The sequence below is a fragment of the Lipophrys pholis genome, assembly GCF_963383615.2.
Source record: "Lipophrys pholis genome assembly, chromosome: 10".
Classification (NCBI taxonomy): domain Eukaryota; kingdom Metazoa; phylum Chordata; class Actinopteri; order Blenniiformes; family Blenniidae; genus Lipophrys; species Lipophrys pholis.
Window position 1 is genome coordinate 15496448 of NC_137640.1, and position 13125 is coordinate 15509572.

The window sequence follows — 13125 nt, forward strand, 5'->3', positions numbered from 1 at the left end:
CATGTATTACACACACACACACACACACACACACACACACACACACACACACACACACACACACACACACACACACACACACACACACACACGACATGATACAAGTGAGTACTGGTTTGTGGTTGGACCATTCTTCTGCTGGAGTCGCCCGCTGTGTAAATCCCTGGGCCCGAGTTTGTTTATCAGTCAGACCCCTGAAGGGACATCATGTGCATGAACCTGTCCTAGATGGATCTGGATGAGGACCCAGCCCATCAACACTCTGCTTTGAACACCTAAGTTACACTCAATCTGCAGCCGTAGTTGTAATCAAATGGCATGGAATGAAATAGCAAATCGTGGTGCACCTACACCTACATTATCTTATTTGTTTGTTAATAAAACTTCATTTAAACTTCTGGAATTTGTATTTGGGATGTACTTCAATTTTCATAAATATCCCACATTCAGCATTTGTTGGTTTGTATACATTAGAGTGCGTGTTGCTCAGGCACTAAAGCCAGTAGGCTGTTTACTGATCACAACACACCAATTGTAGTCGAAAGTAGTTTTTTTCTACTACATTTCCCTGTGAATGGTTTCTGCCAGGTGCACCGAAATATTGGCTCGATCACTTTGCTTAAGTTCAGCAACACCGGAGTTTGTAAACAACCCCCGCTACTTCTGTTTATTACGTGGAAATGTATTTGTTTGACATCAAAAACCCACTGCATGTGTCATCTTTGAGGCCTAACAGTGGTGGATAATCTCCCAATCCTTTCTTTCTCGCAGTCTAAAACTTTGCAGGTATGCAAACAGAAACATGCTCTGAAAAAAGGACCAAATGGAAAAATTCTGGCTGTGCAAATAATGTCACATCCTGTAGTCATTTCTTGCATTTGACACATTGTGTCTGTGATTTGGCGAACACTGAACACTGAACACTGTTTGTTGCCCTGTGAGCTTTTCATATGCATGTATTAGAGTAGCAGTTGTGATGAGAGCACAGACTTGCCCAATTTTCTCAAGTAGGTTAATGTGTAAATGGAAAGAAGAACGTACGTGCAAAATGTTTGCGTAACACCGTTTTGAGTTTTCCTCCACCTGATACACCAAATAAGGAGGATCTCCGATAAAACAAATATAAAGTTTGATTAACAGTTTAAGTAATGTTATTTCAGGGGTGAACGAAAATGTGAAGTGTACCGGTGTGATATGTTTTATCCACAATGGCTCTCCATAGGAAAATGATATGTCCACTATTTGTTCTTGTTTTTTGAGGAGACGCCGCACAGATTTCTCTACGAGGAGGGAAAAACAAGCCTGGGGGAAGGGTGTTTGTGAGAGAGAGATCTGATCTGAGGGAGGGAGGGAGGAACAGGAAGGGATCACGGTGCTCTTTACTTTGGACCGTTGAATCCACGTGGTTGGGTCGGGATGTTATGCTAATTGATTCCCTCGTAGTGGCCATGTGCCTCCGCCATCTGCTCTGGTTCTGTCCTTTATGTATTGTCCCTCACATCGAGGCTTTTCTCCGAATTTTCCTTTCATTGCGTTTCCCTTCTGCCTTCCTCTTGAGGTTCAACACATAGCTTGGGCCCCCCTCCCTCTCGCCCTCCCTGCGTCCGCTTCTCTTGTGCATCTGGATCAATGCGTTCATAGCCACATCGTGCTCTGTTTTCATATTTTGCAGTGGCTGTTGCCTCTCCTCCTCCCTCTCACCATCACTGGATACAGGACATTGTTGCACGTGACCAGAGTGGTGTCTGTTTGTGTCCAGATCACTCAAGGTGCTGCTACATGAGGAATGAAACGTATTCCTAGTTGTGGGTTCAATTTGGTGTACTTTGACTTGCTGAAGGCTACATCCATTCATCCTGTATATAAGACTCATGAGGAACACACGCACATAATCTCCCCTAATTCTCTGCTCAACAGTTAATAGTGTGTGCTTATGGCAAATCTCTTTAGTCTGGCAGTTATTGTAGCTAATATTTTAATTAGGACAGGTTTTACAGCCATGCAGGCAGCATTAGCAAATACTGCAGGGGCATGTTGGAAGGATGGATGGGCAAAGAGACGCAGAGCCATCAACCGAACCAACTCAGGCCTGTCATATGAAAACTGATGTGAACTCTATAGAATGCTTGCTATTTCTGCTTAGTCCAGCCCAGGAAAGGATCTATTTCATGATGGATTCATTAAAAAAAATGTTTGGACTGACTGACTTTAGTTTTTGAGTATTATTCAAATTCGTTGCACTTTGTCAAGGATATGTAGTGTCTTGTCGCTGTCATATTGCCATAAATATGTGACATTATTGAAGTGAGGCACTGGGATGATAGACTGGGCCAGTGACATCAAATCAGCATGGATTAATGTTTGACCTGAAAACAAGTCCTTATTGAAACGTCATGTCAGTCTGCTGTTGTATCCATATAAAGAGTTTGTCGAATCATTGTAGTTTTCACAGTCTTGTGCACCTCAAACACTTAACTCCACTGTCATTTTCTCTTTTTACCTGTTGCTTCAGTGGTCGTGGCTCCAAAGCGCTTCATTCAGAATATATATGCACAAAATCCTTAAGACTGAGATCAGATGCCCAGTCATAACCGTTTCACAAACCAGTCTGAAGGAGAGGCTCCTGCACCAGTGTTGACGTTGAATTTACTGCTTTTCCTCAGTTCACACAGCTGTTTCCAAATTATTAAACGTGTCACCAAAAATCAGCAACTGTTGATTTTTGTCCTCAACTCCCCTTTGATGTCAGACACACTCTCAGTCCAAACCAGCTGGACTGCCCATCAGATAGTTGGACTCCTAAAATAAGGGACATAGAAATCCCTCTCTCCTCCCAATTTCTTAAAAATTCAGCTAATCTCAGTGCACACTTCTTTGTGTGTGACTAACATGCTCCATAATCAGCCCTCGCACACCGGCCCAGAAGACTCTTGGCCAGTAAGCTTGGCTGTTTTCCTTGGCTGCTTTCGCTGCTGATGGAAAGATGGCTCTCATGAGGTCAAACTGAGGCTCTGTCAACTTGAAGTGAGGTTGTGAGGGATGACGCTGTTGAGAATCTCTTGTTCAACAGTTAAAAAAAGAAAAAAGAAAATGCCATTAAGTATATGAGTAAGTATATATACGTATACACACACACACACATACTGTATATATTTTTATTGGCATAGAAATAATCACATTATCAGCAGCTCTGTTTGAACCTCCTGTAGTTTTAAATTTTCATATATGTGATCATTTCAGACTAGTGGTGACACTATAAATACAATTTAATTTGCAGTTGGCATCTGCTATACTGTATCTAGTGTGTTGTGTCCATAACACCAGGAAATATGTATATGTGAGCCTGTTTCTCCCCATTATTATGTAGAATTTCTCTCCTTACTAACAGAGTGAAATCATTTCTTAGTTTGTGGGGATCTGAGATTAAAGAGGAGCTGGGCAGAGTGGGACTTCACAGATTTGTCAACAAGCAGATAGGGCACATTTTTGAAAATCACATTTACGAAAACTATTTTAAAAGCTTCAGATTCAATCCCTTACGGCTTTTTTTTTTTTTTTTTTTTTTTAATGTAAATGGCCACCTGTCCCTTTGGTGCCTCTTTGAGCTCCCCTGGTAATAATTACATTTCTTCATTATCTTCTCTGAAACATAAAAATTGGCATCTGTGGCCCGGCTGTGCTGTATATGTTTTCTCTTGGTGTCAGCTGCTCTCTGCTCCCTGTGCATTAATGCATGAGCGTGCGCATACATGTATTTGTGTGTGTCTTCCTGCGCACGAGAACTCTGCTTAGCGCTCTGCTGTGAATATGAAATAGGGCAGCGAGCATCTGCACTGCAGCCTTCCTGCCCTGGCCCCCACATTGTGAGTCCTGCTCAGTGCTGCTGGCCAGCCGGCTCAGGCACAGGGGCATGAAACTTCTGTGCGTGTTGATGAGGGAGGGTCATGTTTACTTGTGTTTGCTCCTTTGTTTGTGCGGCTTAATTTCCTCGTTTGCTCGCCTTTTGTTATCTAAAATACTTGGCTCGTGTTTTCCTTCCGTATCTCACCTATCACCAATAATCACCCCATAAAATGCGCCATGTTTTATATATCCAATAATAATGTACCGGTGATTACGTTATGTGTTCAATTGTAAGTTTTGTCAACAGGACAATTTCATCCTCATGGTTTCCTCAACAAAGAGATGATCAAATTGGACTGGTTTGAACAAAGTCATATCCAGTTTACAAACATAAGAAGTGTAATTCACGTCATCAAATCGTGAATCTTTGTTTTCATAATTCACTCAAGTTATTTCAAACAATTATTTGGATGAAGAAATTGTTGCCAGCTCATTTTCAGTTGGTTGACCCATCAGCTATAGATAAACAGATCCGGTCCCCTAATTACAAATGGTTCAAATGTAGCGCAAAGAGAGAAGTAAAATGAGCCTGTTTTTTGTGAGAGTCATGGTGATGTTAGTCATCAGCACTCTTGCTTAACTTCGGAAAGACCCTGATGTATATATGGGGGTAGTATTTGAATAATAAATGTGAATTTAAAAATCTCCTTATACAAATATAGAAATATAGGACAATTAAATTAAAACCAAACCTACTAAAGATCTTAAAATAAAGTTTGTTTCGCAAGTGTTCATACACCCCAACCCCAACCCCCCCACCCCCTCCCCCTGGACACATCGATCTAGTAGAACAGTGTTTGCGGCAGCCTCGATGTTACAGTCCTTGTCTGGGTCATAAGGACGGGCTGAACCCAAAGTCCATGTAATATAAGAAACCCAGAAGACGAGAGGTAAGATTGAGTAGGGAACGAGAAGAGAAAGAGACAGAATCTGTGACAATCAACCCTTTGATAAACATTTTTCTGTCAGCTGAGGACAGAGGGAGCAGTTTGAGTTCTCTCTTTGCCTTTTTTCTTTCTTTCCGTTTCTGTGGCTAATATGAGGAAATAATGGGCCATTGAATCAGAAAGGGAAGGCTTAAAAGCAGCTCAGTCATGACTGGGCCACCACTCAGCACCACAGATTAAATTACCCAGATGAAGAAGGGTATTTATCTAAGCACATCTACAATCCATAAACCTGCACTCAGGGGTGCCCAGTTAAACACGTCAAATCACAGTCTGCAGCTCTTTGTGGCGGTGTGAGTGTTTTTGTGAGTGTGAAGTTGAGATGTGGAGAAGCAGAAATATTTCATTTAGCTTGTTTGGGGATTTAATATTGTTTGTGACATGTTAGAAGTTTGAACAGCGGGAAAGCCTTGAGTCGCCAGACTTTTTCTCTTCAAGTGTTTGGGCACCGATTGTGTCTCAGTTTAGTCCACATTGTTTGACGCATGCGTCCATCAAGGATGCGCAGCAGACTTACTGAGGTGTCTGTTATCGTGACGAAAGCCTATCAAAAAAAAAAAGAATGTAAGTCAATGTATTGTCCCCATATTGCATATATGTGTGTGTGTGTGTGTGTGTGTGTGTGTGTGTGTGTGTGTGTGTGTGTGTGTGTGTGTGTGTGTGTGTGTGTGTGTGTGTGTGTGTGTGTGTGTGTGTGTGTGTGTGTGTGTGTGTGTGTGTGTGTGTGTGTGTGTGTGTGTGTGTGTGTGTGTGTGTGTGTGTGTGTGTGTTTACGTGCGTGCTTGTGCATGTATATTCAGACACCTGTGTGCAAAAGACTGTCCTGAGTGATCCTCTGTGGTTGTTATTTGAAGGGAAATCATGAGTCCGTTGATGCAGGTGTCTCTCACTCTCTAGATGAATGTCACCCTTTGCCCCTTTCAGTCACCTCCACAATATTACCAAAAAGTCTAGTCAGCAAAAACGACTGGACCACTCGCTCTGTGCATGTGCAAGTGCACGTATGTGGATGTGGGTGTCCTCAATATCAGAGATGGAGAGGGTTTATGTTTATCTCTGTTGTGTCTATGACTTGTTTTGTCTGCGTTTCGCTTTGTGTGAGCGAGAATCTGTTGACTTCAGCTCTGTCTGCAGTAATGTGTCGGCATAAATCTGTGTGTCTTTGTGTGTGTTGTGCATCCCCAGCTTGTCTTTGTTTGTATTCCATATTTGCATGCAGTTGTCAAAAAAAAAAAAAAAAAAAAAAAATGCAGCCGGTAGCAAATGCTGGTGCTGGTGGCAGTGTGACCAAATTAAAGATATGACATGGCAGAGGGGGGAGATCGATTGGGTGGGTGAGGAGAGTTTAGGCTACAAATGTGGCAGCGGATAGAGGGATGTAACAAAAGAGGTTCTTCTACAGAGGGACGACAGAAGATGACTTGAGAGGGTGTTGGCTGTGGAAGTGGTGCAGGAAAGAAATATTAAGGGAGTGGCGACAAGAGTCATCAGTGGACTGTATTGATTGCATCTGTAATGAGATCCCGTGGCTGGGGTTTCTAGAGGGGCAGAAATGTCACCTGGAGTTAGATGCTGCGGCTGGATGGGGACGGGGTGAAAGAGCCTCAGCGAGAGGAGAGTGAAGACAAAGTCCAAGAAAAGGCAAAGCATAAAAGGGACTACGAAGATGAAGATTGCGACTCTACGATGAAACGCGAGATAAGACAGAAATGATGACCAGAGGGGGAATCTAAGAAAATGCCTGTTGGGAACATGCAGCTAATTACTGCAGACAGTCTTTGTCTGGACTCGTCTCCATGGTAACAGGATGGGCCAGCCGTGCTGGCCATCAAACAGAATGACACAGACAAGGAAATCAATGAACAGACAGACAAAGCAAGGAGCAGAACTCTGCTCATTAAATCAAATTTACCTTTTTATTGTGTTTGTCTTCGTGTCTGTATGTGCTTAAGTCATGCATGACCTCTAACTCATTTTGGCTGCACCAGAATTATAGAAGTAATGATAAAAAAATAGAGGTCCGAGTTTAGAGGCAACTATAAGTTGCTATGGTTGATCTTGTCACAATATGATCTCAAGAATAAATACATCTTTCCCTTTAGAACCTATTGACAACTATTGCTCTGACAAGAAAAAATCTTTAACTACAGTATTTTTGCTGTTTAATAACAGCAGCATTACTGGAATATGAATTATATTTAACAGTTGCTTCGTGAGCGTGTTACTAAATAATGTGTTGTAAGACGCTGCTGTGAGTGTGTGTTCTTATTCAGCCCGAGACAGACGAGGACTGCAGGTTTTTTTTCAACAGTATTTTCCATAGCAGCACTGCAGGTATCTCAGACTTTTTAAAGAATATGATCAAGTTTTTACATCTAATGAGCCTTGGCAGCAAAGTTGAAGACAGTATACAGTACATATTAGGGCTGTCTAATATGAACTGGTCTTGCTCCGTTTATAAAGGCAGATTGATAGAGTACAACTGTTTATGTGAGTGAACTAGTGGGCATGCCCAGACAGGCTTACAGATATGTGGAAGAGGTGTGGCAGGGGGAGAAAAAAAAAAGTGTGCTTGATGAATTTCAATGGAATGGATAAACAAAACAGCCAAACAAAAAAGAAGCACACTGATTAAACTAAATTACATTCTTTTTGTGACTTTTCTCTGTGTTTTCTCCCACAAGGAGTGATTAAAGCCACTGTTTGGCATCAAGTCAACAAATACAGAGACGTCTACGTGAACTATGTGTGTTTCTTTGTGAAAGAATCAGGCTTTGCTCCTTTTTAGTTTTTATATGCGTAGATGACTTTGAAGCAGGCATTTATTTATTTATTTTTTTTAAGTTTCTTCCAACTTTTTCCTAGTCACATTTGGCACAACAGATCCACCCTAAACAAATTGTTTCCAAATTCTGAGATGCCATCATTTGACACTGTTGTCTGCTGCCTGTGTCTGTGTATTATCACCTGCTGAATGCTGTGTGTTCAAAAAAGCCATTACAGCCCAGTGACATGAAACAGCAGCTCTCAGTGGTAAACCACCCACTTTCATTACTGAGTGATGTGTGCAGTGTCGCTGTGTGTGTGGTGTCCAGAGAAGAGTCTCCTCACAAAGCTGGTCGGCAGACATGCATAAATGTCTTGTCCAAACATTTACTGTTTTGGATTCAGGCTTCAGTGTGTGAGTCATGCACACCCTGTAAAGAGACACCAAAGAGAGTCATGGTCGTCATTGTCTTGGTGACAGATACACAGGGTGTTATAAATAGGGCTGATTAAAAGGGGAAAGATATGTTGAATGTTTTGCAGTCAGTTTGTTATTCCGGAGTCTTCGCTACGTAAACTTGATTTTCATGCAGTGATAAACAGCTATTTGTGAGGGACTCAGATCAGATACCATTTCTGAAGGACATATTTCAATAATGACGCTTTCATCATATTCAGAGCAGCTTTACCCTGACTGGTCTTTGTTTCGTACAGCTCTGCTGTGGTTCCCTGTAGTAAGGTGATGAATGTATTATGAATGTGCTAAATGTAACATCAGGTAACTCTGTTACTTGGGCAGCAGATACTGAAATTAAAAGTCTCCTATATTCTAACTGTAAGGACACAAATGCGAGAGGTTAGCCAACTTGTGCTGAAGTGAAATTATTGGCTGCTTGAGTCTGAGCCTGGAAGTCTTTCTGTGTGAAGTTTGCATGTTCGAGCTGTGTGCACTCAGACTTTCTCCAGGTATGACAGTTGTCTCACACAGACCTTAGAAATTAGTTATTGAAGTCAATCTGTGACTTGAAGGGTGCTATGGTCTTTGGTCGGTGCAGATCAGAGTGCGAGATCAAATTGTAAACGAGCAGCAGTTGTTAGGCGTGGTTTCTTTCACGCCGGCTTTTCTCTCTAGGCCGACCATATTAGCAGAGTGCAGTATCATGTTTCCATGATTACTGGATACGCCGACACTTAGGGAGTCCAAAAAAAAAAAAAAAAAGGGTTCCAAAGCGGGGAAATTTTAAAACTCCGCCTCAGCTTTGAGGTATGGCTAGGCAAGATGCCCTAACCCTAATAACCCTCGCGACCATCTCCATAACGTCACTTTTAAAACAACAATGGCAGATAACATGCTCAAGGTGGCGCTGCACAAGCAACTGATGCTTGTCGGTTTGATACAGCGATATGTTGCATTTCTGGAATACAAGGATGAGCAGGAGTATTCTCCATGTCTACTACTGCATTTTTGTGTTCTCTGTGTCTTCTGTGGCAGTTATAGCGCCACCTAAAGGCCTGGCAAATGTACTACATAGTTTTAAGCTGTGTTCACAGTGATGTGTGGATGGAAATTTCTTTGACAACGACGGGGGGAAAAAAGAGAGTTTTGGCTCGTGTGGACAGGGCCTAAGTTTGCTGTGAGGTGTTTTGGCCAGAATAACGTGCTGTTCTTTCATGAAAGGTCTGGCAACAGTGTCATTTTGAAATGGAAAATTCATTAGAGCCTTATCTTTTACAGCGTCTGTTTTGTTCTCCTGTTTTATCTCATCACTCTCACTTTGTCTCTTCTGCTTTCCCTTTTCTCCCTTTCTTTCCAGTCATAAAACAAAGTTTACCTTAGCATGCGTGTTGGATTTATCCGTGTGCATGTGATTGCTTGTTTTCGTCGGTGCTTCTGATCATCGTGTCATTCCTTCCCTCCCAGCAATCAGCATGTTTTGGTTTACACTCTTTTCCCCTCCCCCCATTTTCTCTCCTGTACTCTCCCAGGGCAAATGTCTTACATCAGATCACTCGAAGCATTTATAGCAAGGCTTTTGAAGCTTAGGACTCCCACTGTGGCCAAATATAGTAAACGTGAATCCAGCAGCTCTGTGTGTGTGTGTGTGTGTGTGTGTGTGTGTGTGTGTGTGTGTGTGTGTGTGTGTGTGTGTGTGTGTGTGTGTGTGTGTGTGTGTGTGTGTGTGTGTGTGTGTGTGTGTGTGTGTGTGTGTGTGTGTGTGTGTGTGTGTGTGTGTGTGTGTGTGTGTGTGTGTACGGATGAGTATGTATGTGCACTTGTTCTCCTGAGTTAACGGCTCTGGGGTAAAAATGTGTTTGTTATTGTTCCCAGCATTTTGCCTGCAGACAACACTGCCAATTAAAGGGGAGGTTTTGTGTGTTAAGAGCAGGAAGTGTTGTCGTGTGTGGCTGCATGCTATTGGCTGCCCGGTTTCTCCCATGTTCCTTCCTTTGGGAGCGAGCAGCCAGGGCGCTTTACTGCCATGGCCAAATGAAAGGTAAACAGAACACACCTTTGATCAGGATTTGCATTCAAAACCACTGAAAGTGTGTGCGTGTGTACCGGGAAGCAGTAGGCAAATTATTGAATGGCACCGTGAGGTTTACGTAAGTGTGTGTTTGTTTAGCTTAATGAGAGATAACCTCTCCAGGATGCTGCTGTCTCCTCCTCCACCTCTTCCTCTCGTCGGAGCGTGAGTGAAATCATCCCTCCATCCATGCCTCCTTCCACCCCCCCCCCCCCCCCCCCCCACCCCCTTCCCAATTCAGTCAGCATGAAAACAAAACAAGCGGTTGTATGAATGAAAGTGGGAGGGGCTGAGTGGCCTAGAAAGGCAGTCAGGAAGATAGAGACATAGATAGTGGTGCAGAGCCGGGTGAGGCTGTGGTGGAGTGAAGGCAGAGAGGAGCAGGAGCAGGAGGAGGAGGAGGAGGAGGGATGAATGAATGAGTGAGCTGACTGGGGCATGTTTGGTATAGGAGCTAGCTTGTGTAGCCTGGTGGTGTCGTGAGCAGAATGAGGAATAAACCTTCTGCAGTAGTGCTAATATTGTACTGTGCTGTGTCACCTAGAAACAGGACACGCAGCTATGCATCTCAATGTATCTGTGAAGAATAGACCTGCTTAAAGTGATGTAAACATAAACGGGTGATTTGTGACCATATTTCAAATTTCTAGATACTTTATTTATTCCCTTGGTGAAGCTATTTTTTTGCAGTTATTCCATTCAATAGTAATAGTAGGTGTATATATTAATGTGAAATTATTACCATCTCATATCTCAAACGTTTCAGCTTTAGCCACGTTCTAATTCCCTCAGAGCAGCAGCAGTAATTTAGTCTTTTCCTGGCATGCCGGCTTCTTAGCTGCGGCTGCCCTCTGTCTGCCCCAGCAAAGCCAGGGTTAACCCTGGGTGTCTCTCCTTCCCAACATGGAAGAGGCCATTGAATAACTGCCTACACCAGCCAGCAAACACATTGGCTGAAGCTGAGGGTGGATCTGGGGCTGGAGTTGCACTGCGGCATGGATCCTGAGCTGGAATGGGATTGCAGCCCTCCCAGCTCTGTTATGTGATGCTGCGTCCGCAGCGTGTACACATGCAGCAGACAGACAAGAGGGGGAGGGCTGGAGAAGCGCCATGCATTTTTCTCTGTGGGTCAGAGTGTGTGTGTGCTGTGGTGGCTTCACAACTCTTGTAAGGAGGAAAAAAAAACAAAAAGGCAGCGGAGCGCCCCTTCATGAACCACCTTAGAGGTCGGAAGGTTTTTTATTTTTATTTTCTATATTAGTTTTTCTTGTGGCTCTTCTCGGTTTTAACCCCAGTTCCCCCCTTTTTAAACCTTGTTATCCCGCCATTCCTCCCCCCTGCCCTCTTCTTTTACTCAGGCAGTACAATGGGCAGCCCGCCTATATTGAAGGGGGTGGGGTGGGGGTCCTAGATGTATCCTTGGCAGTGGACTATCATGTGATGTCCTCACAGAGGTGGCACTCCCCCCCCCCCCCCCTCAAAGTCTAGCAAACTGTGCCCCCATTGCACTTTCTGGCTATTCAGCAGTGTGAAGTGCTCTCTTAAATCACGTTTCCCCTCGCTGTTTCTCAGCTGGAGAATTGAAAACTAAAATGTCATGGGAATTAAAATGGAAAACTTTCCATGCTTATTGCACTGTTTTCCACCTGTAAGGGACCTGCGCTTGGATAAAATACTTTCAAAGCTGTTTGTCGCTTGTTATTAGTTATTATTTAACACGCTTTGGTTGAGTTGGTACATAATATTGGAGCTGACAGTATCGTGGTGAGAGACTTGATTAACACACAGCCATGAGCAGGAAACTCAGTTGGAGGACAAGTGCGGACAAAATATTTTGTTCTTTTTCCAAAATGACTCTAAATTAAATCAAAAGGATTAGATGACTGAAAATCTGACTATCATAACAGTTGTTTTTTAATGCCCTGAGCAGGGATGACTGTTGCACTCAGGTGAAAATCGTCCTGCCGGCTGAAGGTGAAAAAGCATTTGTCATCATCTGACTGAATTTCCCTTCACTCCCTCTGTGGATTCCAGTCTAAACAGGAGCTCACAGCCACAGTGATCACTCACTAACACGTGAGTCAGGGTGATTGCTTATATCCAGCTTACATCCAGCTCGTATGCAGGGATGATAAAAAGGTCAAGGCCTCATATGAAGTGAGATCTAATTAGTCTCAACTGGCCTACAGATAAAGCAATAACCACTAGTTTATTAGGCCATTACTGGGTACAGGTCAGTGCTGCAGCTAATCAAATCACAGCTGACACTCTTTGACCAAATGTTGTTTTCCAATAGGTTAAATGACACATGACATGATCCATCATTTCCTGCCTTCACATACGCTCTGGTAACTTTAAATAAACAATCAATGTTTATTCAGAAACACCTTTTTATCCAGCTTCAACCAGTTCTGTTTTACTTCCAGTTTTAACTGCTCGACCCATCAATACCTCACGAGGTGGAACGCCAAGTGAACACAGGGACAAGCAGAAGTAGAGTATTGACTTGGATAAATTCATATGGAGGGTATAGTTAGATATTTGAAAAGAAACAAAGTGAATGAAGTGAACACCCAGAGAAGATTTCATTGCTAATTTGAAGTATCGGTTTGTCTTTTTCTCCAGGGTTAAATGTTTTGCATGATTGTTTGCCTTCTGATAGCTGCTTATTTTTGAAGCAGAATAGCAGTCATGCAAAAAAAAAGGCATCAAGGAGATACGGGGTCTTGCAAGGAGACCCCTAACGATACATATCTATCTGGTTCACTGAAAATAAACTTTCTGATCACATGATTTATAAACTCCTTGTTGAAAAATGAGCGATAAAGATGACAGAAAACTCCAGTGCTCTTTATTTTTACATCACTATGTCTCTACGGGACATATTTACGTGTTTTGGGTGAAGTCCAAAGCTCTTCTATTGCATATGCCATACAGGCCTTTTTTCTTTTCTTTTTTTTTTTAATGAAGTCATAATAAAACAT

General features: G+C 42.8%; 1 protein-coding gene across 1 annotated transcript in view; it reads left to right on the plus strand.

The window, feature by feature from the left end:
- insrb (insulin receptor b) overlaps nucleotides 1-13125 on the plus strand; it is a 72662-nt gene that overhangs the window by 40704 nt on the left and 18833 nt on the right. The window lies entirely within an intron of this gene.